The sequence below is a fragment of the Manacus candei genome, unplaced genomic scaffold (genome assembly GCF_025592945.1).
Source record: "Manacus candei isolate 608988 ecotype Guabito, Panama unplaced genomic scaffold, ASM2559294v1 h1tg000041l, whole genome shotgun sequence".
NCBI lineage: Eukaryota > Metazoa > Chordata > Aves > Passeriformes > Pipridae > Manacus > Manacus candei.
The window spans coordinates 1,351,046-1,375,459 of record NW_026138089.1 but is presented as its reverse complement, the minus strand read 5'-3'; the positions used below and the strand labels follow the sequence as shown (position 1 = coordinate 1,375,459).

General features: G+C 37.1%; 1 protein-coding gene across 2 annotated transcripts in view; it reads left to right on the top strand.

Annotated features, from left to right (window-relative positions):
• IL1RAPL1 (interleukin 1 receptor accessory protein like 1) overlaps positions 1-24,414 on the top strand; it is a 690,660-nt gene that overhangs the window by 338,957 nt on the left and 327,289 nt on the right. Inside the window, exon 1 of one of the 2 annotated variants that reach the window (XM_051795106.1) lies at positions 21,854-21,905. The exons of the other annotated variant lie outside the window; for it this stretch is intronic. The gene's annotated coding sequence lies outside the window, so the exon portion shown is untranslated. Of the gene's footprint in view, positions 1-21,853; positions 21,906-24,414 lie in introns of those variants that run through there. 2 annotated transcript variants of the gene reach the window in all.

The window sequence follows — 24,414 nt, the reverse complement described above, 5'->3', positions numbered from 1 at the left end:
TCCATGCCATTTCCCAGAAACTGTTGTCAAGGGGGGGGGGGGCCTGCCTGTGGGGGGGATGTTCCTGTCCTCATACCCTTTTGTGGAATTCCCTGCTCTGAGCATCCTCATACCCTTTTATGGAATTCCCCACTCTGAGGGAAGGATTGACCATTCCTGCCTGAACTGGAGAATATATAAACTTGGAGTTTCAGAATTTTTCTACCACTCGTGGGACCCAGAGAAGAGGAAGACTGCAGCTCATCACCCTCAACCAGACTGAGACCACCACCCTCAACTGGACTGCAATCACCACTTTTGACCAGACTGCAACAGCTCTCCCACCAGCAGGTTTTTTTTCTCCCTTCTCCCTTTACTTTGGACTCAAGGGGGAGGGGGGCAAGGAACACCAGTTTGTTCATGCCCCAGGGTGCTGGGTTATACATTTGGGGTTTGTGGGTTAAGACCAATTGTTTGTTTGTATGATTGTACTTACTGTATTATTTTAATAAATTGTTATTCTGACTTATAATCTCTCCTTCGAGTTGAGTTCATTTCCCCTGCTGGTTAAATCTTAAACCAGCACATACTACAATGTCTGCTATAGTCCAGAATCTGACAATGGTCAGCACTGTATGCACATACTCATAAAGGCACTATCTCAGCTCTAAATATATTGCAAATTACATGGAAAAAATTAAAGAAAGCTATGAGAGGAGGATTTTCAATATGAAGAACTGATGAAGGGTAGAATTTGCTAAAGGCTGCAATGTAAGCTTGTAGTAGTTGGACTCTACTGAATGACACCAGTGACATCCTTCTGAAGTTAATAAGGTCAAAAGTACCTCTACTATTCATTTTACTTGCCATCAAACATAAAATGTGATTTTTTTTTTCTCCCCCCCAACTTTGAGGTGCCTGATGTTTTGTGATTTAATTTTGTATTGTCTCACAGCAAGGGACTAATATTGAATTTTTCTTATGTGAATGTAATATTAATTATCAAATAGTTCTACAAATGTATTTTCCAATAATCTTGAAAATATTTGTTTCAGCTTTGAGTTTCTTTCTTTATGTGCCAAAACATTATATGATCAAAATTAGCAGACTGGTATACCTAGCAAGAAGTAACCCCTCTGCTTTGTGCTTACCTCCTGTAGTGAATCCTATTATGCTGTCAGTTACTCCCTTCCTGTGACATAAAGAAACATTTTTTTGACTCAGCAGGATCCAGAGATCCTCTGTTTTTTTTCAGGCTCAGCGCTGAGTGATGTCTGTCCTAGATCTCACAATAATGTGAACTGGTGGTGGGGAAATCAACATTTGTAATACAAAAAGTCAAATAGTTGGGGAATAGGATGCTTCTGAACACATGCAGAAAGGTTGGTATTGTTAAAACAATTGGTTGGTATTGTTAAAACAGTTGAGAGATTTATGATTATAATGCAGATAAGAATTTCAAAGGTGCACCATAAATATTACTTATGCAGGAGATGTTTGGAGCCCATCTGTGGGTTTCATGTACCATGATTCTAGCAATATAGCTAGACCTTCACTGCTTGACAGCCCAGTCTTAATGTTTAAAGATGTCATTTGTGTGAAGAGGGGAATAACATCTGGAAGGATGTTAAGAAATTGTTCTTATCTGAACATGCATATAAAAAGGACCGTCCTGTATAAAACGATTTGTGTTTTTCCCATATGTGTGTAGAAAAGGGAATGTAGATTAGATCTTTATACTTCATGACAATGTTTTGTTTTCCTCTCTAATTTTTATGGCTGTGAAGACGTGTGATTATGTTTGCCTAAAAATAAACATTTGCATAAGAGCTTTCATACACGGGAATTTTTGTATTAAAAAAATATCAATCAACTAGTATCAAGCTCTGTTACACAAGCTGGCCTTTAATTTGCATTGTGTTTTCAAGGAGTCACTTAAGGCAAAACATTGCCAGCTGGAAAGTACTTTTTAATGTAGCTTACTATTCACTCTTGCACTCATTCTTTTTATTCCAGATTGTACCTCATGTTATACCAACATTATAATTGAAAAATCTAATTGAAACAATTACCATTAGAAATACTTAATACATAACATGTACTTTTATTTGTACAGATAGTTGCATACCTTCCTTTGTAGAAATATTTTTAACCCTGTGGGTTAAATGTGGGGCTTTGACAAAGAGGTATGGCAGTGCTCTGGAAAAAAATCCTTTTGAGTAATCAATCCTTCCTTATCCTTCAAGTCTTATCCTTATTTCCATCTTTTGGTTTACTGAAAACATAAAACTTGCACTTATTTTCATTTTTCCAGGAGTTATTTACATCTGGAGGCTGACAAGTGAAGCAAGTCATCAAAGGTTAAGGTCAAATCAACAGGTGGATCTAAAGGAACTATAAAGCTCGACTGTGCACACCCAGCCTAAATTAGCATTTCTGTTTTTAAATATGCATCACAATAAGCATCAGAGTCACTTGATGATTTCATTACTGTAAATTGCAATCCTAGTCACAAGAGTCACAGAATCATAGAATGAATAATAAAATGGTTTGACTCCAAATGAGCCTTCAAACATCATTTAATTCCAACACCTCTAGTGTGGGCTATGACATCTTCCACTAGACCAGGGCCCCATCCAACCTGGCCTTGCGTACTTTCAGGGATAAGGTATCAACAGCTTCTCTGGGCAGTGCCTCACCACCCTCTGAGTAAGAAATTTCCTCCCAACATGTAATTTAAATCTCATCTTTCAGTTTAAAGCCATTCCCGCTTGTCCTATCTCTACATGCCCTTGTAAAAACCTCTCTCTCCAGCTCTCTTGCAAGCCCCTATAGGTACTAAAAGGTTGTTATAAAGTCTCCCTGGACCCTTCTCTTCTCCAGGCTGAACAACCCCAACTCTCTCAGCCTGTCTTCATAGGATAGCTACTCCAGCCCTCAAATCATTTTGGTGGCCCTCCTCTGGACTTACTCCAAAAAGTCCATGTCCTTCTTATGTTGGTGACCCCAGAGCTGGATGCAGCACTCCAGGTGGGGTTTCACCAGAGTGAATGGAAAGGCAGAATCACATCCCTCAACCTGCTGCCCATGCCGCTTTTGATGCAGCCCAGGGTACGATCAGCTTTCTGGGCTGCAAACATACACTCTTGGCTCATGTCCAGCTTTTTGTCTGACAGAACGCCCAAGTCCTTCTCCATAGGTCTGCTCCCAGGGAGCTTTTCTCCCACTCCATACTTATGTCTAACATTGCCCCGATTCAGATGCAGCACCTTGCACCTGGCCTTGTTAAACCTCACTAGGTTAAATTGGGCCCATTCTTCGAGCTTTTCCAGGTCCCTCTGGATGGCATCCCTTCCTTCTGTTGTGTCAACTGCACTGCTTAGCTTTGTGGCAAAGGCAAACATGCTGAGGGTGCACTCAGTCTCATTCTCTGTGTCATTGACAAGGATATTCAAGAACATTGGTTCCAAGACAGAGTCTCGAGGCACCCAGCTTGTCACCAGCCTCCACCTGGACATAGAGCCATTGACCACAACTGCCTGGCTGCATCCATCCAACCAGTTCCTTATCTAATAAATATTCCATCCTTCAAATCCATTTCTCTCCAATTTAGAGATATGGATGTCATATGGGACTGTGCCAAAGGCCTTGCAGAAGTCTAGGTAGATGACATCAGTCAGTCTTCCCTTGTCAGCTGCTTCAGTCACTCCATCATAGAACACCACTCTTATCTATAGAGAAATCATCCCTAGTAAGAGTTTTGTCACCTCTCTTCTTATAATGAATTCATTCTTCCTTGATCTTCAACTTTACCAAGAGACCTGACCAATAATCAATAGTTCTGCCTTAAGTGGAACTCTATTACTACTGAAAGAAATACATGAGGAACAATTGCTCCGTACTCAATTGATCTGGTTGTAACTTCTGTGCATCAGCTTAGAATAAGTACAAAGCACTTAATGTCAGCATGCTATAGCGCTGATCCTGTCCAGAATATTGAAAACAAAGGTTCAAGTGATCAGTGCTGAGAAGAACAGGTCCAGAAACAACTCCTTGTAAACAGCCTTTTGCAGTGAAATTCATTTCACGGCAAGACCATCTTGATGAAAATTGCATGTAGTATAAAATATATTAGAGAAGCTCTATGCATAATTTAAATTACTCTCGTAGAAAAAATACAAGCAAACTGATGGACTCAGAGGAAAATATCTATACATGATAGCAAAACAGTATCTACTGTAGCTATTTACCTGAAATATCTTTTCCCAGTGGTCCAATTAGCTTTACAGTGTGGCGCTAAGACTCAATTTTTTCCCCATCAGAAAATGTTTTTATGCTCTGAATTATACAGTGACCTTGTTTATATCATAAACTGCAAAATAAGGTGACAATTCTGTCTTACTATTTCATGTAAAACATCTCAAAGAAAAACTTGAGGCTATGAAATAAAGTAGAGGCTTTTAGATAATATATATTGCCTATTTGGTGGTTTTGAAAAATGACTAGTAGTGTGTTACTTTTCTTGAATTTGCATATTTTGGAGGAAAATATTTTAGTGAAGAGAGTATAAAATGCAAATGTAAAATTAATTTGTTTTGCAGTTTTCTATTTTTAGAAAGCAGAACAGCCTCCACAATTATTTCTCTCTAAATGAAAATTAAAAAAAAAAAAACTTGCCATTTCTATGGAGCATTATATGATTTCCAGCAGTGCCATTTGATTTTTGGCAGCAGGAATGCCTGAGAACAGCAAAAAGAAATCAAAATATTTTTTTTTTATTTTGTGATGGCTAAGTGCTTTAGTTATTGTGTAAGTCCAATCCATATTAGTATTTCAGAGTGGAGTTTTTTCACTGTACTCAAAATCAGTGGCATTTGAATAGACTGGGAGGAAGACTGGGATATTGTAACAATTCACGAATGACTCATCAGAGAACTCTCTGGCATACCTGTTGGGGAACAACTATAGGAAACACACTTTGGGGTCCTTTAGAATAATGTTCAAGTCAAATACACCCTCATATGCCTTGATGTTCAGTTGTTTAAAACTAGGCTTTGTATCTGCCTTGGAATAATGCAAAGTTTAAGTAGACCAAGAACAGAGTGAAAAATTTGAAAAAAATTTAGAAAGAATGGCATGGCAAGATTTCCAATTAAGGCTTACTTAGAGAACTTTATCTCAGAGAAAGAGATGATCCAAGTACTTCTGCAGGTCACAAATCGATTACAAATTAAATAAAGTGCATAAAAGAAAATGTCTTTCAGATTATGCAGTTTTTCTTCAGAAGATCTTGAACCAGAACCATATACTGGGAAAAGCCATGTATGAGACCACTGTGAGAACTACAAAGCTTAATTTGTGACTCATCATGCAAAACAAAAAGCTGGATCTCACAACAATCAGTTGTGTACCAGTGAGCTTTTGCAATCCTGTTTGTGGGCTTGCCCAGCAGAGCCATCAGGCAAATATCGACTAAGTAACTGGAATTCTTATAGATTCAGAACCTAAGAATCAGAACCTGTTGAGCTCTTTCCAGACATCTTTTCTGTCATCTTTCTCTTTAAAATGCTGCATACTGTGGTCTTGCAAATATTTAGGTTGAGCTTTTGTGCATTCTACTGGTAACTTTCACCCTGACACACTGTAAGAGTGTCTAAACTGAATAAAATTTATTTTATGACAAAAGAACAGTATAAAAGTCAATATAATGTTTACATGCAAGGCAACATACTGGAAAAGAATTACTGCATTGTATGATAAAAATTCATATCTTAAACAGTAAGATGCTACTATGAAGACTTTATTATGCAATCTTGCATGACATCAGAGAGAAACTCGTTGAGATTTCAACAAATAGTATAGGCATAGTAAGCTGTTAAAAGAAAATAGGGAGATTAAAATGACAGTTTGCACAGCAAAACTCCACTTAGGATTTATATTCAAGAAACCACTGGTAACTCAGCTAGATAAGATCCTATCAATTTTGCAGGAATATATTACTTTGGTATAACTTTTTAATATTTTTAGCAAATGCCATAGGGCTTAAACATAAAGAGCAGCATAAATTTAAAACCACAAATATGTTATTTGATTTCTGTGGGTATCTGTGGATGGAAATTATAATCACATTAAAACGTGCTTCTCAGTAAATTGATAAAACTAATAAGGTCTTTCTGAAGGAAAAAGCTTTTCTGTTGTATGACACAAAAAGATTTAAAAAATACCTTGAGTTATTTGTACCTATTATACCAGCACAGTAGATTTGCTTAAGTTATTCACAATGATCTGTTCAATGCCTCTAATTTATGTGAATATTGTTAATGTAAAATCTTGATTTCTATCCAATGTTCCTTCCTTCCTTCTTTACTGGAGCAGAATGCAATAGATACTATCATCTGAAACCGAAATACTCTGTAACTAGTTAAACAATTTAAATATTACTATGAAATACTGCATTTCATTACTTAAAAAAATATGTCAGAACTTATTTTCAAAATATTGTGATATTTGATTCATGGGAAATATGTGACCTGGTGACTGAGGTGAATTGCAATTGCTCTGATTTGTTATGGCTGCCTGAAGCTCTTACTGGGCTATCACAGCCCTGTTGTGCATACATGCAGCCACCTCAGGACATCCCTCATTCAAGAGATGAAGAGGTACTTGAGGAAGGCAATATAAAATGCACAACTATTATGATTATTTTTAAATTAATTAAAGACAGCCTACTATGAATTATATTTTCTTGACTTAAGAAATTACATTAATTTTCTGGGTTTTCCAGTTAAAAAAGTGTTGGGAACACCTAAGAACTTCTCAGGTTTACAGGATTTTTTTTCTTTTTATAATCAGTCTGAAGCAAGACTATAGTTAAAATTAGAGTCAGACCTATGGAGGTGACCAGGCACTAGTGCACAGGTATTTACATGGCCTAGGCACAGCTGAAAGGTTCAACACATGATCTTGTTTGACTCCTACAAGTAAAAAAAGAGAAATTAGGTTAATTACAATGGTTAAAGGCTTACCTAGAAAGCACTTCCAATTTGAAAGTTTCTAGGAGTGGGGTGTATTTCTAAAGAAATCACCACATTTGTGATATTAAGGTGATGCCAACACATTAAGGCTCTTGGGGAAAATGTTTAATAGGTTATTATTTTCAAATGTTCTTCTGTAATTTGCCTGGGATGTACTTATCTTTTGAAGAGTTGCTACATCATTTGGAGTCTAATTTTAATCACCGAAGGATGAAATGGGAGAATTTTAATCCTGCTTTAAGTGCTCATCTCAATACAGCATTAACTGTGGTGTTGCTACTGACACCTCTGTAATATATCTGACAAGAGGTGCTTGGAAAAGTTGGATTAATCAATCACTTCAAACTCAATTACTTTTTTCTTTTTCTTTTCTTATGACCATGTTTTCTTAGACTTTATGAGAATCCTGTGGATTTTTCATTACTATGGTTAAAAATAATAGTAGAAAATGGGGAGTGGTTTAAATATAATAAGGGGAAAAAAAAAGTCATAAACCAAATGTATATGTGTGAAATAACACCAAGAAAGTACGAGTTGACATTTTCTATCTAATGATCTTGACTTGTTTTTTTGGTTTGTTTTTTTTTTTTATTTCTGCATCTCAGTCCAGGTGGGTTTTGGTTTTGGGATGTTTTCAAAATCATTTTCTTTTTCTTCTCTATGCCCGTGTGTGTTTTTCTGACAAGTGTTTCCCTTGTTCCTTTTGGACAAGGAGAAGAGGATTCGTCTTTAAAATGAGGAAATAAACAGAAGAAAATAGAAAAACTCTGTTAGCTTTAATGTTCATTGTTACCAGATTAGAAGTATCCCTTAGCACTCTTTAAGGTCTGTCATACATATACTTACAATTACACTTATATAGACACAATGAACATATATACCAGAGAAAAATGATACAAAACTCTAACATCCACCTGCAAATGTAATGTTTCAAAGCATAAAATAAATTGGTTTTCTCACACAATTCCTTTTTTTCCCTAATGATGTCTGTAAGACATGATAGGTAAATCTGAAGTCTGCTGCACTGAATTTTTCTGAATATGTAATTACATGAAGCTTAGAGGGAAAAAAAGTACTCTATTATGAAAGTATGGACAACTCATGCTGATATAAGGGGTTTTATTGCCGCAACAACAAATGGTTCTCAGGTAGGGATTAATTCCTCTGTAGGCTTCCTGACTAAATAATTACTGATGTCTAAAGCATTGAAAGATTTTCAGAGCCTCTATGCTGCAAGATGCTGGCTCATTTCTACTTATTCTGGCAAAAGCTTCAGAAAATGGGACTATTTACTGACACTTGGGAAGGCACAGTGAATCACACTGTGGGTTTCAGTAAGCCAAAGATAAAAGAGAGTAAAATTATCTTCTGCCTATCATATTTAAACTCCAGATACCATTCATAAACATGGTCCCTGTGTTTGTGTGTTTTACCATATTAAATCTGCCTCCCAGCTTGTTACCTGCTTGGAACAGTCGAAGGGAGGGTGGAAAAGCAGAAAAGAAAAAGCAGCAGAGGACAGTCTGTTGAGTCTCAGTTTTGCAGGTGTTTGACAGCTGAAAAAGCCTCAGCATGTGGGAGGTCTTAACTTAGGTCATTCAAATTCTTTAAAATAAGCTTGTGTGTAAGAATTTTAGGATCAAAGTTTTAATATCCAGATAAGACCTGCCAAGACCATGGCAGTTAGCACAAAGTGGTACTCGCTGGCAGCTGTGCATCCTTTTCTTCCTCTTCTTGAGCCAGCAGTGTGCCCAAGTGGCCAAGAAAACCAATGACATCCTAGCCTGTAGCAAAAATAGTGTGACCAGCAGGACAAGGCCAGTGATTCTCCCTTTGTTCTTGCATTGATGAAGCCACAGTTCAAGTGCTATACCAGTTCTTTGCCCCTCACTTCAAGAAATACATTGAGAGTGCTCAAGCATGTGCAGAGAAGGATAACAATGCTCGTGAATAGTCAGAACTTGGACTCCGTGGCCTTGGAGGTCTTTTCGAACTTTAACAATTCTATGATTTTTCATTGTCAGGTTCAGATCTCACTGGAAGAGGCCTTAGCAAACCCTCAAAGTGGCAAAACCAGACTACAAACATTAATAAAAATGTATATAACAAAGAGTAGAACTCAGTAAGGAAAAATACAGTTTTAAGTGAATGGAAAGAAATTTGGAGAGAAAAATAGAAGTGAAAACCAGTTATTTTGTGTGCTTCCAGAACTCTAACTACCAGTACAGTACAGTTGAAGTGGTGTTGAGGAATACATTCAGTGCAGGCGGCTGGGTGTGGAGCTGCAGCACAAGCTGCAGGTTTTGCTCCAGGGTGCAGGAGCCTGAGGCAAGAGGCCATGAAAAGGCACCAGCCTTTTGCATAACAAAGGGCACAGAGACCTGTGGTCCAGGACAGGTGGGGGACACTGAGAGACACAGCAAGAGCCAACAACCCCCAGAGTTCAGTGCCCTTAGACTGTGAAGGCATAAAATTCCAGGGTTTCCTTTGTTCAGGGTCCCTCCTTGGAGACACCCAGCTTGAGCTGTTACTTTGTTATTGCACCATGATTAAATTATTTTAAGGATCTAAGATTGGGCTATGGGAAACCTGGGATTGAGCCAGTAAGGGAACCTGGTCTACCTGTGTGAGTGTGGTGCGTGTAGCTGCGAAGAGGTCTCACAGCCCAAGCTCTAGTGGCACAATTGTGGCTCCCAGGGTGGCACCTACATGGTCAGACAGGGAAGTATGGGGAGTAGACTAGCTTTTTGGTTTTTTTACCTACATGAATGTAATCATGGCACAGTGCCTCATCTCATATCTGAAATATCTTTTCAGAACGTGTGGGAAAAAAAGTAGGATCAGAATTATTTCAAGAAATAGATGTTTCACTGATTCGTTTTACTGGATTTATAAATCAATACTTAGGGTTTTTAAACATTAATTCACCTGTTTTCTACACATACTCTCTTACTACACTCTCAGAATCCTGAAACATATCTACAGTACTTTATCTGATGCTTGAGAGAAGAAAAATGGCACTTTTTATGACTTCCTATAATTCATATAAACTATATACAGCTTTTTCTTGCAGTACTACATTTTCTTTTTTCTTTTCCTTTTTTTTTTTTTTTAAAGAACACTAAATATTCTGGTTAGTGATTTTGAATAATTGGGTAGCAGAGAGGTAATTCTTTTTCAAGATACATCAGGAAGGGGAAAAACATATTTTTGACAGCTTGTCATCTAAAATTATGAAAATTGAGCTAATAATTCCTGTTTAAAAGTGGAACTGAATACAGAAAAGAAAGTTGTTTACTTGCACTGCTAATGGTTTTGTTGTTTAATAGCCAAGTAAGTACCCCAAGTTATAAGTGGTCATTTATCTTAAATAAAAAGATATTGAAACTGAAGAGTTAGAGATGCTCACTTAAGGGATTTCTGAGCACTCAGAAGACAAAAGGAATTGTGTGGTAAGTGTAGATAGTAAGGAAAATTTATGAGGTTTTGAGTTCTTACATTAGTCCCCCTAAAATACCATAGCTATGAAGTTCAATCTCTCTGTCAAAGGAGACAAAATATGGTATGATGTTACCACTCCTTTGTGATAATTAATCTTCCATACATTTAACACATTTCAGTTTTTAATTTTTAATTATTGATATTGTAAATTAATATTGCAATAGTTACACAGATGGGAGCACTGTTGCTTAGTAAAGGCTATTATATGTTCTTTTACTGAACTGAATGCCTGGAGGTGACCAACAGGAAGAATTAATTTTGCTCTAAAGCTAAAATATGTATGGATAAGACTATTTCTGCTGCGTGAAGTAGTAAACGTCAATGCTCATAAAGATTTTGTTCATAGCAAACTAAAGATGCTGCAGTGACTTTGTGAGACAAAAGATCATCAGCAGCTGACAAACCTAACTGTTTCTCTTTGGAAGTCATATAGATGCCAGAGTGATTTCAACAGTGTATCCTTCATGCTTTAACCAATTTTTAGTTTTAAACCCAGCTATTTTTACACCCATAATTTTTCTGCCTTCTCTAGTGCTCTGTTACACTCAGTCCTGTAACAGGCAAAAAAGCTGACTACTCATTCTATGTAAGCCAAGAACAAAGCCAACAACAGTTAAACTCTTAACCATCAGATCTTAAAATCAAAGAATCACATTTAGCCCATATGTGATGGTTACAGAAAAACAGAGAAAAAAAGTAGTAATACAGGGAAAAAAATATACACATTCCTGTGTCCGTGCCTTTCTCTACTTTTATGCTCGAGGTTCCACTGCTCCACTGAGTCTTAAGGCCATTGACTTCAGTGTGGCTGAAGAGGTAGAGGGGTTTTGTTCAATTAGTCTTTCATACTGAGGAGACACAGGAAATTCCACTTCAGCATAAGAAAAAGCTTTATTGTGAGGGTGATGAGGCAGTGGATCAAGTTGCTCATCAAAGCTGTGGAGAATCTGTACTTGGAGATATTCAAAACCCAATGCACATGGCTCAGCAACCTGCTCTTGCTGACCCTGCTCAGGGTGCTGTACTAGATGCTCTCCAGAAGTGCTCTCCAGAATCAGCTCTTCTGTGATTTTGTGATTTTATGACTTTCTGAGCTGCACAATAGCAGTGTTAACTTAAGAAAAATATTTCCTTTTAAAGCTTCCTTTTCTGAAAATCAAGACTCTCTTATGTTGCTCTAAGAAGTTTTTACCTCCAATGAACAGAGAGAAGGAAGTACTGTTGATTAGTATAAAAGTTTTGAGATTTTTTTTTTTTTTTGCAAACCCCGTACCTCCTCTCCCCGATAACTGCCAGTTAGAACACTGAGAAATGTCCACTTTGGCATACATTTTTTCTCTCTCTGTTAATTTCTGACCTGGTTTTAACTTACTTTCATTTTTTTGCAATTGTATCTCATGAGTTAAGGAAATTGTCAGGCAGTCCGCATCAGAACAACCTCGGATACTGTGTGAGATCTTTTTTACATTTTGGCTTAACTCTAAAGGAAGGTCACAAAAATGGTCAAAGGGTTGGGGCACCTCTCTTATGAAGACTGACTGAGACAGTTTAGGTTGTTCAGTGAGGAGGGGAGGGGAGTGGAGAAGAGAGGCTTCAGAGACATCTTATTGCAGCCTTTCAGTACTTAAATGGATCTATAAGAAAGCAGGGAACAGGTTATTCCCACAGCCTGTTGCAACAGGACAAGTGGTAATGGCTTTAAACTAAAAGAGGATAGATTCAGACTAGATACAAGGAAGAATTTTTTTACAGTGTGACTGATGATACACTGGATCAAATTTCCCAAAAAGGTGGTGAATGCCCCATCTGTGTAAACTTTCAAGATTGGACAGGACTCTGATCTGCCTGGTCTAGTTGAAGATGTCCCTGCTCATTGTAGGGGAATTAGACTAGATGGCCTTTAAAGCTCCCTTCAGACAATATCATCAGTCTCTATTTATTTTACATTGATCTACAGGCAGGTGAAAGATAAACTTTTCCTGCAGCTGAAAGGGGCACGATATTGGGATTGTCTTGCAGAAATTTACAGAGTTTATAGAAATCACACAATTTCTGTGTTGCAGATTTTATGCCACTTGAACTATGCTTTGTCGTTTGTTTTTTTTTTTTTAGTCCAACAGTTTTCCTAATTTTTTTCCAAAACTAAAAGACAAAATCTATATTTGTAACCTTCAGATTGTATCATCTGGAAGGTTCAGTGAACTGAAAAACCAGACAAGTATTTAAAGTAGCATCTCTTGCCTTTTCTTGAGATGCATCTGTTCAGGTATCTCTTGTTTAGCAGTGATAGCTTGGCTGTGGTCCAGCAGTTTAATTAGCACTTGTTTACCTAATCTCTTATAGCAGATATTACTACTGAATTAAGGGACTCTGAAAATCCCATATCTGACAAAGCAGGCTTAATGATGAAAATCACTATGTTTTTACGTTGCATTTCTCTTGGCAAGAGCACCTACTAGAACACATACATTTTTCACCAGCTAGAAAACACGCAGTTCAGAGTTGCAATCCCCGAGTTGTTCACTCTTCAGAAAAACAGAATTGAGTAGGAATTAAAATTGAATGAAAACTGGAGGGGGAGTTGCAGAGAAAGATGAAGTGTACAAGAGAGCATCATTTTCTAGACAGATGTTAATTTGTTTCTCACTGGGTGAAACCGATCTGCTGTAATGTAACTATGTGTATATTTTGAAATGTTTTTGAGTAGAATATCTGTGGAGCACTGAGAGTTGATTTCAGCCGCTGGGTTTGTTCAGTTGTCTGATTTCCTCACACAGGCTAGCTAGCTTGGCTCCTGCTTGACAGCTGCTGAGAGCTGATTTTTGGAGACTTATACTCACGGGGTGGGAGAAGTAATGTTGTGCTTTGCTGAAAGGAGAGGAAACATCCCCAGCCAGTGGTCCTCATAAGCAATGCCACCTAGGTTGTGTCTCTTCCTCTTTAACCCTCCTTTTGGTAGAGGTGTGGGGAAAGGAATGAGGAAGTATGTTGTTACTGACTGTGTATGGACCACAAAACTAAAAACCTGAGATATGGAGATATGATTTTCTTTCACTGGCAAACTGTGGATTACTCTAGCAAAAAGTCCTTCTAGCAAAAAGGAAAAGTCAATTTGCAAACATGGGTACATGCTCTTCTATACAAGTGTTGGCCCACTGTTTTAGAGTTGTAGAGGTTATTATCTTTGGCTACACAGCATGACATTCCTTTACATTTTCCTACCCCTCTTGCAGGACCCATCAGAGTCCATAATCCAGTATCATTGGATAATTGGGTTGTAAGCTGTCTTTGTGCATTAGCTTCTACTCAGGCAAATGACCTGAGCCTTCAGCAGAGTAGAACAGGACAGCAGGGGCAGGTGCTGCTGTTGCAACCCCGAGGTGAGGTCTCTCCTCCCAGGATTCGGTGTTCAGCGTCTCCATCTGCATGTACAGGCAATTTAGTCTTCACCTAATTTTAAGTGTTTCATTTTCACATTCCATGTTGCCCCATACAGATTTTTCTCCATTGGCTGGACAGGAAGATTCTGTTGGGCATTCAAATTAGATACCTAAAGTAGTCTGAGGAGAACCCACAATGCCAATTTTCCTTATGGTTTACAATATATGAATTGTATCATTCTTAATTGTCATGTCTTGGTAAAATAAAGGAAATATAATGCTTTTGGCATTGTTTTCTCTCTCTTACAAGAGATTGCCTCTGATATTTCATGTTGTTGTATTGCGATCCACTGCTTCTGTGCATGTACTTTAGCAATAGGTGATAAAATGTCAATAATATATCATAATGATGAAACAGAGAATTAAAATTGTATGTAATGGTTCTCTTGGACAGATCTCAAATTCTGCCAGGTGGCATATCAAGTTTTCAGTTATGATTTTGTAGTTGTCAAGCTGTTTACTTAGGAATGTGAGGGAAAAATTAAAGAAAAGAAGGTATAATACTTTTTGAGGACTGTAAAGAATGTAGTACTTTTTTTAATCAAACTGGAGAAAACCTAGAAAAAATAACTTAGTCTGATGTGCTGATATGAGGATTGACAATGGTATGGATAAAGATTATTTTAAGCATTTATTAAAATTAATAAATTTGCATTTTTCTTTTGACAATGCTGGACCCATCTGGGGTCAACTTGTACCATCAGTAGCTGAAGCAATTATTTTCACTGCTGCTGTTTTGTAATTTTGCCTCTGAAGTACACTTGATGTAGGATTCTTAATGTACCTTCAAAAGATAAAACATTTTTTCTTGGTACAATTTGATGCTACAAATACACTCCTTAGTATCACTAGTAATATTCCACCTGTTCAAAGGGGAGTGTTCCTTGTAGTACAGTGATCAGGATATATGTTGATGAGTCAAATTGGTTTTTCTCTCCTCTGTATTTCAGATAAGCCACCCTAAGGTGGCTGAGGGCTTTCCCAAATTGCCAGTCAACAATAAGAAAAAATAAATTATGTATCCTTGCACAAAGAAGAGCAACTATAAACTGACCACAAATAAATGTAAGATATAAATTAAATATGAGCTCTGAATTACAGGATACTTTCTAAATATTCGAGGAAGGAGATTATGAAGCAATTTCCAGCAGGAGTTTCAGAAAAAAAAAATTACTTAAGTGATCTTGACATAAGAATTGGTGTAAGAATCTCTATTTCTCCCATTGACTGAGATGATAGTCAACTAAAAACATTGACCTAGAAGATCTGGCACTATTCTGATATGAAGACCATTGGAGAACTTTATTAAGGAAGAGAAGACTAGGACATTTTTAAATTCTTTCTAAGTTGGTACCTAGTAGGTACACTGTACAAGAGTGTTTAGGAGTAGCTTTACTGTGATACAACTTGATGGATTTCATTTTTGTTTGTGTATAAACCATTCCAGTATATATCACATATTTTCACGTGAAAGGTTATATTCATTAGCCTCCAGTATCTCTACATGTTTGTTTTGGTGAAATGGATCTTATAATTTTTTAATAAAAGGTAGAATAATGCATTTATATGCAGATTAAATTAAAAGCTTAACAACTGTTGGCAACTCAAGAAATAGATCAAAATATTAATTTATGAAATCTTCTGTTCCTTATTTATTTTCAGATGATTTTTCATTACCATATGTTTATTATGTAACTTTTTTGATTCTAACGTTTTAAAGTTTAATTTCAATATCTTTTATCTGCAGTGGTTAATTTGTTTACTATTACATTATGCAGCCACCTTTTCAATAGGGCCTGATTCACAAAGAAGTTAATAATTCTACATGTTTGAATGCCTTGATGGGACCTGATAGTCTTTTGAACATGCTTTTCACAATAGATCTGCAGGATATTTCAGGCTGGAAAAAAACTGTTGCATAATACTGTGAGTTATTTCTAAAAACTTTCTTCTATTTCCTCATCAAAATGTTTATTTGTATCATAATAGGAACAATTTTATATTCTAATGAAAATTTTCCATTGAAGACAGTATTTATTAACTCCATAGTGCTCTGTTAGATATTTGTGGTGAACTAAAAAATCCAAAACCAAGCACAAGAATCCCTTAAAACAAGCATAAGAATCCCCTAAAAAGAAAGTGGGGAAGTCAAAAGATGAAGTGAAAACCTTACATATAAATTAATTTTCTAGTCCAGCTGAAAATTTCCAATGTGCCTGGAAACCAAAGAAAAACACAAAAATATATTTCTGAAACCTTTTTGCAAAAGTGAAACCCCCACTTGCTCATGAGTGCATCTGGTAATTACTAATTTTCTATTTTCTGACAGCTTTGCTATATTGGCTGCAGTGGGCTCCTCTCTTTTTTAGACAAATACATCTTTTAATACCTTTGTCAGTTAGCTGGGCTGTAATTCATCTGTTGTGCTGATCCCCTCCAGCAGGGGAATGACTCCTCTCCCTGAGGAGAAAGTAACAGAAGAAAGAACCTGAACTGAACCTAAACTGACCACAACCTCCATTCCCCATCTCCCTGCACCACTCAGGGGAAGGAGGTGAGAACTGGGAATAAAGCAAAGCCTGGGAGGGAGGGAGGGGTGGGAGAAAGGTATTTTTAAGATTTGATTTGCTTCTCATTATCCTACTCTGATTTTGATTGGTAATAAATTAAATGAACTTCCCCAAGCTGAGTCTGTTCTGCCCATGATGGTAACTGGTGAATGATCTCTCCTTGTCCTCATCTCAACTCATGAGGCACTTGTTATACCTCCTCCCCACTGTCCAGTTGAGGAGGGAGTGAGAAAGCAGCTTTGCTGGACACCTGGAGTCCAGCCAGGGTCAACCCACCACATATAGGTAGCTGAGTGACTCCTGACTATCAAGACAGGAAGCTTCTTTATTTAGGAGGAGCTTTCCAGTGGAGGCATTTTTATTGGGTAAGGCAAGTCCAGAGGTTGGTAATACAATTTTCTGAAGAAGAGTTCATTTTAAAATCTGTATTTGTTGTGAATAGCAATGTTTGAGGGACAAAAGAGAAAAAAATCAAGTTTAATAAGTGTTTTGTTTCAAGTGCTGATATTTTACATTAGGTTCTATGTTGTTGTGCAGTAATAGGGATACAAAATCTAATTACTTAACAGGGAATATTGAATATTTTTTTTTTTTTAATGCTGTGTCCTTGTTTTTTTTTTTTCAACTTCCTTTCAAAAAAGAATTTTTATTAAGAATGACCCAGTTTTACAGGCACCCTGATTTCACTGAGTTGAACAGATAATTTTGCTGAACTTTCTGCAGTTATCTCTACTTCAAAAAATTGGATAGAAGGTAATTGTAGAGATAGGGTGATATCCTGAATAATAGAAAAGAAGGTCTAAGGTTTCTGATTCTACTTTTCTGAGGGGGTTATAAGGCATAAATGGAAAACGTTTTTTGAAATGTGACCTGTCTAAAAGGTGGCTATATACAAAGCTATATTTCAGATATGTATATATATATATATATGATTGAACTGTGTGATTATTGTTATTTTGAGAAGAAATATAGCAGGCATCAAAAAGGTAAAAGAAAAATCCAGAAGGGATCAGTTTATTTTTTTTTTTTTCTCTGAGAGATAGTATTTCCCAGAAAAAGAAAATCACTTCTGCTCTAAAGATATTGTGTTAACTCTGGAAAAGAGATTCAATCAATAAAGTGTGAAAGGATTTTAATCACACTTTCAGGAAAAATCTCAATGTGGCCTTAACTGTGGAGTTACTAATAATATTTTTATAATAATGAAAATGTAATATCATCTAGATTTCATATATAACCGTGTAAAGTGTTCCAAATTAATTATGAGACATGGATTTTAATTTTGATCATTCAGTTCCCACAACTAAAAATAGCTTTTCTTCCTTCTTCTGTCACCATTTAAAAAATCTCTTCTGAGGAAATAGAAAACAAATTTCCTGAGGATGAAGGCTGTGAGAATCTTGGGATTAATACTTATGTACCTTATCCTGTTTATTTTCTGTTACATGTGTAAAATAGTACATCATATGCCATTCAAATTTCACATGTGCCACACAGTGTATATGTTTTAGTTTTGATTTTATTTCCTTACCTACCCCTCTGAGTCAGTGGCACGTTAAAGAACTGATTTGCAGTTGCCATTTTAGGAGGCATATAATCTTACCTTAGATTTTCTTTATTCTGTCTTGCTTCTTGTAGCTCTGGATATCATAATATGGATTTTTCTAAATAAAAATAATCCCCTAGAAAAATGTTGGCCTCCATTTCAAAGTTTATATGAAAGAAAAAGAGATTTGTGTCAAAATCCTACACATCAGGGTCATTCATATTAATCAGTCTTTTCTGTAAAGCTATAATATTTTTATTCATGCTGGTGGAAAACTTTGTTTACTATGGTTAAGCCACAAAAAAAATTAAACTTTTTCATCATATATGTTTGTTGCCATTAAAGATCAAACCTTAGAGAAAAGTGGTAATTAAACTACTGATGACCTATATAAGAACTCGGTTTACTTACATACTGCAGTGTAGCAGTGCAGAAGACTCATCTGGAAACAATTTTACTCTCAAAGACAATTTTCACTTGATATTAAGAAGACTATGTTGAGAAGAAGCTTGATAAATACTATTTCTTACTCTGTTTGAAAACCCAAGTGTAAAATGAGACTCAAATATCAAATGGGAGACACATATGACTTCTCTCCTACTGTTTGGCTAATGTGTTGAAAAACACCATGTGAACAGCCATCCTGAACTGCTGAAGTGCACTAATTTGTTATTGTAAAATGGAACAATGGCTGGCAGTACTCACAAAACCCCGAGGAAGTTGTGTGAAAAAATGAATGAGGGGTTGATGTAACCTCTGACTGCTTTCAGAGACTGAGCTCATCTTCGAAAGGGAAGTAGAAGTTATGTATTTCTTGGAGATGCCTACACTGACAGTTGTGAGCTTTGCAGCTCTCCAGATTGGAAGCTGTGCAGCCTCATTAGCGCAGAGTTGCTCTCAACCTGAAGTACAAAACTCGACAGCTTGTACACTCTACACTGGGCTGTTTCATGCCCAGTCAATGCAGGCCAAGCCAACATCACCGTGCCTTATGTAAATTGTTGGGTTTTTTTCCACTCAGAATGGGCTCAGGTATTTATACAGGAGGGAAAAAAATAAAAACAAAAAATCAAATAAAGAAAGAAGTCATGTATATGTTTGTATTTACCTACATTTTTGGTTTGGGTTTTTTTGGTTTGTTTTGGTTGTTTTGTTTTTTTTCTCCTGTCTTCGTAGAGAGTCCTGGTAGACTATTGCTCTCCTCTTGTATCCCTATTTCAGGCAGTTAACCTTGTGTCTAAACACACATTGAAACAACTAGAATGTCCCAAGTCATCATGGCTAGGCTTCGTGAACGAAGATTTGGGAAGGACTCTACCCACACTTGCTACAAGTACGCTGGTGGCCTAAAAGGCCAATAGGAGATAGACAAGTCCAGTTGCAAAAGGCACAGTGGAAAGACTCCTTAGGTGGTATCAGACACGAGCTCCTCTCTTGTGGCAGCTGGTGGCAAGTTCACCATAAACCTTAGGGAGGCGGTGATCCTTCATCCTGGAGACGTGCCCTGCCCAACACAGCTGTGTTCTCAGCAACATGGGGCTCAATGCTTGTGGCTGCTGCTTGTTCTAGAACAGATGTATTGGTCACATAATCTGACCAGGGGATGTTTAGGATTGTATGGAGGTAGCATTGATGGAAGCATTCTAAGAGTCGCGAGTGGCCCAAGTATTTTTTTCCAAAGGCATAAAAACTGTAGGAAGTCCAAGCAAGATGAATAACTTGATTATCAAAAAGGTTAAATTTTCTCACAAATATTTCAATTGTTTAGAAATCCGGAAGAATGTTGCAAGGCTCTTCTGTATCTTCTTTTATCTGTCTACCAGACATTGCAATCCTCCCCAGAGAGACCTTCAATTTAACACCTCATAAAGCAGTCAAACACCTTCCTGCGTAAACCTGTTGTTGGAGCATTTTCTAAATTAATACATATTATTTATCCCAGAAAAGGAAATTTGGGGAGATAATATGAACTATTGCAGGAATTCACTTGTTTGCTATTGAATTCACATGAAAAAGACTTGGATGCTGAGACCAAACAAAACAAAACAAGGAGTACTTATAGTAATGAAAAGCATATGAAACTTTATTAACTGTGTTATTTTTTTATGTGTCCTCTCAGCCTTTCAGGGTTATCCAGTCTTGGTTCTTTCTGATAGTTTTAATATACTCTTTTTGGTTTTTACTTCATTACCTATAACTTTATTTCTTTCACTTTGGAAGAGAAAAAATGGAAACAGTTTCTCTTTTTCTGATAGAAAAATTCCTAGTCTTTTTTTTCCCCTCTGTCTGGACATAAACCCACAAATTCATCTTTGTCTGTACAGATGATGGGATCTATATCTATTTATCTACTTCAGTCACATCCCCTTTCTTCTGACATAAATCTGATCCTGTATTTGTACATTCTACATGTTGCCTTCCAACAGTATTAACAGAGGGCTATGACATCAGTAACCCTAAAATTGCACAGCTCCAGATTGCACTCAGGTCTCATTCTTATCAGTATTTCTTACACTGTGTAGCAAAATTCATCATTAATAATTAAATTGTGTATTTAAGTATGCCTATATGTGCAGAGGAGGACCATGAGCATACATAGAAGGTGAATTAGTTCTTAAATTGAAAAATCTCTGAAGAAATTTTAAATAATCAGAGATCAACATCTATTTCAGCTCTGTGACCTTATCTTGAAAAATATACTAGCGTTTTCTTTACTTCAGTGCATTTGAGGTAGCAAAAAGGCTGCACAGAGATCAAATACATGAAGCATCACTCAATAAAAGTTGATCTCGGTGGAATATTTGGGTTATAAGGTACTCTTGCAACCATTTCTAATTTCATTGAATTCCTTTATAAAAACATTCATTCCTTCAGTGGCTGGAAAGGCATAAATATGAGATTGTAGGCCAGGTAGTATGAGTTTGTAGGCCAGGTTCTTTAAGTAGGGGGCCTGTGCAGAGCAAGACTGTGAGCACAAGTGGGGTTTGCAAGAAGGGCACCACTGAGTGTGCAAACAGGCATGGCCCCGTTGAGCTTGAGTGTGCACAGCCCCATTGTGAGCACCAGGGCACTGCTACAGTGTCACTGCTGCTGTCACCTCCTCACACAAGGCAGGAGAAATTGCCACCTTTGCCACCTCTTGTGCCCTGGGAGCAAGGGGTGCGTGGTGCTCCTCTTCCTGAGGCTGCCTGTGGTTCACCTGAGGCTGCCTGAGCTCTGCTCATGGGCCGGAGGAAGTGTCTGCTTTGGCACAGCAGCAAACGCAACGCCAGCCCCTAGACAGCTCCCACCATCCCCATCTGACCAATTAACCTCTCCATTATGCCCTGGTTCTCACCTGGCACCTCCTCCACAGGCTCAGGAGCCCCGTCATGGGGTGGGAGTTGGGGTTTGCCTTCTCCTCCATGGACATCTCCATCTTGCTCTGTCACAGAGGCGTTTGGGAGCTGCTGACTCCTGAGCAAGGTACTCTCTTGGTCTCCACCCCAGGTCTCTGTGCTCCTTAAACACCCCCACTGCCAGTGTCCCAATGTGTCACAAACTGCCCTGGAACCACCCCTGGCACCCCTAACAACCACAGAACTGTCTGGAAACGTCTGGAACTGCCTGGAACCATCTAGAAATGACTGGAACTGCTAACTCAGTATGTGCTTCGACTGTGTGGCTTGCAAACTTATAACTACACAGTGTAAGATTCCTTGTTTCTTATAGATATATATAGGTTTTTTTGAGTTTTTTGCTGTTCAGTAATAATTCATAATGTTTAGTTTTTCAATGTGTGTCTACTACATTACATAAATTTAGAGGAAAGAGCAGTTGAAATACACCTTTTGAGGTTGGTTTGACCCAATCTGTGGAATTTCATTTTGATATTGTGCTGATTTTAGCAGGGATAGAGACCATTTTCTTCATAGTAACTTGTATGGAACTATTGAAACAATTCTTGAAGTAAATCAAAATAGAATTTTTTTTTTTTGCCTGTAAAATTATTATTTGGATGTCCAAAGTCCAAATCCTTTCTCCTGTGCAACTTCCATGCTGAACTCTATGTCTAGTGATGTAATTCCCTTTTCATCTTTAATCGAGAGTTACTGTGGCTGCAAGGATTTTGCATGAGTTGACCACTAGGAATTATGGTTGCTAGGGCAAATTTGAGCCATCTTACCTGGTCATGAGTCCCAGTGTCACTGCAAAAAAAAGCAGTCCTACAATCAAATAAATATCATGTGTCTGTTCATTAAACCAGAATGAAAAATTTTTTTGATAATGTATAAAAAATTGTCTTTCAGTTGAAGATGATGAATTTTTCTGATTGAAATTTTTTTCAGAATTTAATTTCAAAAATATTACTATGGTATTCATAGAGTCAGGATGTAAAAATGTATTTCAGTATAATAATGTATTTTTTCTTTATCTAGTGAGTCAATTTTGTATTGGATGTATTCTAGGATATAGTATTATGAAAGAAAGAGAAATGCTCTGATGTTTTGATTTTTGTCTTTGAAATTCAATGCAGCTAAGCACATTAGTGTGCTTACCTGATCCACAAAGGTACCCGAGAAAGCTTTTTATCTGAGTCTTGTGGGATTTAGATTCCTAACTCAATTAAATCCATTCTATTTCTTTAGATTTGCTTCAACCAAAACATTCACACTAAGCTTTAAAGCAAACTTTGGTGAAAGGAGTAAAGTTTTCTTCTCAAACTCAAATAGTAGCGATTTTAATTTCCTTTGCCTAATGAGATTAAAGTACTGAACTACTGCATTACTCTAGTGACCTCTTTCTCTTTGGTAAGCTGTCTCAAGTGTGGCAAACATGGCATATGGGAACAGAGGAAATGTCAAACTGGGGAGCAAAGATTTACAAAATTTAATAACTTTCATAAGCTTTAGCTTCTCGACTTAATATGGACAAAAAAAAAGGAAGGAAAATGCCAGATGCTATAATAATATGGGTTCTTCTAAAACAGAAATAAGTGTACAAACAGATTTATAATGACTTTTTGTAATCCATGGAGTGCAGATTTACTGTAGTTAATATTTTCTCTTTAAAGTTCAGTTAATATTGTTGTTCCTTGCTAAGTCTTTCAAGAATTTCCTATTGGCTTAAACTGCCATGTTTTGTACTTAGTAACATCTACAAGAAGAGCATATATCATAAAAACTTTTAAATTAAAAATTTCTATTTTATAAGGAAATGTGTTCTTTCTTTAACCATTTGATGATAAATTAACCCACTGTTATACATATATAGAAGTTTTTCTTGTGGTTTTGTAGCACCAGCATATTTTTTCTTTTTTTTTTCTTCTTTTGTCGCCATAGTCGGTTATATTCTACTTTTGGTAGTCATTAAATTATAGTATTTTTTGTATAAAGGAGGATCTACAAATTGGTAATGGTTAAGTTTTGGTTAGTGTATATTTACTGTTTATTATGGTAGTTGGTGCTCTATTTGTACTGGTAGTAAACTTCAGAGTAACATCAAGAATTTATTTTTCCTTTGAGTCATTCACACAGAAAATGTTAAAGGGCTCTTGGTACTAAAAAGAAATACAAAAGAGAAGGAAAATTTGTCTTTTATGAAAGGTTGATACTTTTCTAAATGGACATAAAGCAATGCACCTGTATCACTGTATATTTTTTTTAATTTGTTCAGATGTGTAATAGCACAACATAGAACAGACTGTTAAAAGGACAACTATGTTTTAAAGTAGATATGTCACCTGCTGAAGATACAGATTCATGGAGGGTTTTTTCCATCTTTGATCATTATTTGCCCCTGTCTGGTGGCAGCACAACACAGGTCCTGATCTGACCTATCTCGTGGAAAATCCCTGTGGTCTCCCAGTGCAATAGTGCTCATTGCCAGGGCACACATGGGTGCCTTTACAGCTACCAGGACATAAAGCAGCTGCCCTTCCAGACCTCTTTGCCCCGGTGCCTCCCTCCTCCTCCCAGGCTCAGCCTTTCAGTCCACCCCTGCTCCACTGTCCTGCCTAAAAATTCTGTCCTCAATTCTGTTTCTGGGGTGTCTCAAAACTGCCAATGGTTTATAAAGCCTTGCTCAACAGATTCCTAATGGCATCATACATTTGTATTAATATATTGATATAAATATTGACATCATACCCCTCTTGGAGAACATTGTAATTACTAGGTCAATTCTTTCTACATGCAAACGCACACACAGTTAATCAAACTGAAGCAGTGATGTACAGTGAAGATTATTTAAAAATTCTTGCCAGCTTGGGGAAAAATAAATAACTTTGTCATATTGAGTGAAGAAAAAGAGAAGCTTTGAAGCTTCCTGGAACTGGTTTGTAGTCTTAAATGTTAGACTGTATT